At 45.5% G+C, this 2,169-nt stretch overlaps 1 non-coding gene across 1 annotated transcript; it reads left to right on the top strand.

Moving 5' to 3' along the window:
• Positions 1–772: 772 nt before the first annotated feature.
• On the top strand, positions 773–910 carry LOC114806835. Its single transcript, XR_003754893.1, has one exon. It is a non-coding gene; the product is annotated as a small nucleolar RNA SNORA7 (small nucleolar RNA).
• The last annotated feature ends 1,259 nt before the right edge of the window (positions 911–2,169 follow it).

The following is a 2,169-nucleotide window of genomic DNA, read 5'->3' as shown; positions in this document are numbered from 1 at the left end:
ACTCAGGTCAGTGCCAAAAAACAAATCAATCAGTTAATGTATTTTCTTTTATGGTATTTGGTAAGGGCTTACTATCTGCCAGGCACTGTACTAAGCACTGGGGTAGATACGAGATAATCAGGCCCGCATCCTACGTGGAGCTCACAGTCTTAATTCCTCTTTTAAGGTGAGGTCACTGAGGCACAGAGAAGTGAAGTGAATTGCCCAAGGTCACACAGCAGACAAGTGGCAAAGCCAGGATTAGAACCCAGGTCCTTCTAACTTCCAGGTTCATGCTCTATTCATTAGGCTATTGAGCACTTATTGTGTGCACAGCACTGCATTAAGCACTTGAGGGAGCACAACACAACTGACTTGGTAGACATGATTTCTGTTCTCAAGTAGCCTATAGTCTAGAAGGGGAAAAAAATCAACCATATTTCAAAAGTGGGAAATCATTTAAGTCATGACTGGCACACTGTCACTAATTTTACTGGTGCCCTTTTCCTGACTGATCTGCTTTAGTTCCATAGCCTGATCTGTAATCCCATCACAGACTTTATTAAAATCATGAAGAACCACAAAGCTTTGTTGATGTGATTCTTGCTTTGTTGCCAAGTCAATCAATCATATATATTGAGTGTTTACTATGTGTGGAGAACTGTACTAAGTGCTTGGGAGAGTACAATATAACTTAATTGATAGACACATTCCCTGCCTAAATGAGCCCTATAGTCTGGAAGGGGAGACAGACACTAACATAAATAAATTACAGATATGTACATATTGGGATCCCCTCTCAGGGTCACACCTGGAGAGTTTCCAGTACTCTACCAGTCTCAACTACAGGAGGGAGAGTCAAGCAGAGGCCTACCCATTCCATTCCTAGCTTGGACAGTGGCTAGTAAGTGGAAGACAATCTGCTATAAGTCAAAACACACCTATGCTGGGCAGCAATGGGAGAGAGTCGAGGCCAGACACTCAAGTTTACTGTGTGGAAGGAGGCAATGGAAAACCACTTCTGTATTTTTACCAATAAAACTTTATGGATACACTACCAGAGCAATTGCTGATGGAGGTGGCCATTCTGGGGGAGATGTGTCCATGGCTTTGCTATGGCTTGGAGATGACTCACCAGCATAAAACAAGACATATTGGGAAGCAGCATGGCCTAGTGGAGAGACCATGGGCCTGGGAGTCAGAAGGCCATGGGTTCTAATCAAGGCTCTGCCAGTTGTCTGCTGTGTGACCTCGGGCAAGTTACTTCACTTCTCTGTGCCTCAGTTCCCTCATCTGTAAAATGGGGATTGAGACTGTGAGTCCTCTGTGGGACAGGGACTGTTATATTTGAGGGTCGGCAGGATATCCAAGTAGAGATGTCCTGAAGGCAGGAGGAAATTCAAGACTGCAGAGAAGGAGAGCGATCAGGACTGGAGATGTAGGTTTGGGAACCATTTGCATAGAGATAGTAGTTGACGCCATGGGAGCCAATGAGTTCTTCAAGGGAATGGTGTAGTTGAAGGGGACCCAGAATTGAGCTTTAAGGGAATCCTATAGTTGGGTGTGGGAGGTATAGGAGGAGCCCACAAAAGAGACTGAGAATGAATGGCCAGAGAGATAGAAGGAGAACCAGTAGAGGACAGTAGCAGTGAAGCCAAGGTTGGATAATGTTTCCAGGAGAAGGGGGTTGTCGACAGTGTGACAGCTGAAAGGTTGAGAAAGATAGAGTAGAGATAGTTGGAGTTGGCAAGAAGAAGATCATTGATGACCTTTGAGAGGGCAATTTCTGTGGAGTGAAGGTGGCAGAAGCCAGATTGGAGTGGGTCAAGGAGAGAATTGAAGGAATGGAACTGGAGATTGTGGGTGCAGACAATTTGCTCAAAGAGTTTGGAGAGGAATGGTAGGTAGGCAGGAGAAGGGGTGAAAACTGGAGGGAGCTGTGGGGTCAAGGGAGGATATTTTTAGGATGGGCAGACATGAGCAAGTTTTAAAACAATGCTCTGGGGAAAAAGCAATTGGAGAGCAAAGAGTTGGAGGTGACAATCAGGGAGGGAAGAACAGAGGGGCAAGTACTTTGATAAGGAATAAAGGAGGGGGTCGGAGGTGTGCATGGAGGGGATGGATTTTGAAAGAAGGCCAATGATGAAGGGAAGCTTTCCCATAATGGGGTTTTATGGGGTGAGTTGAGAG

This window comes from Ornithorhynchus anatinus, chromosome X1 (genome assembly GCF_004115215.2).
Source record: "Ornithorhynchus anatinus isolate Pmale09 chromosome X1, mOrnAna1.pri.v4, whole genome shotgun sequence".
Classification (NCBI taxonomy): domain Eukaryota; kingdom Metazoa; phylum Chordata; class Mammalia; order Monotremata; family Ornithorhynchidae; genus Ornithorhynchus; species Ornithorhynchus anatinus.
Note: the sequence above shows the minus strand (reverse complement) of the source record. Positions and strands in the feature narration are given on the sequence as shown.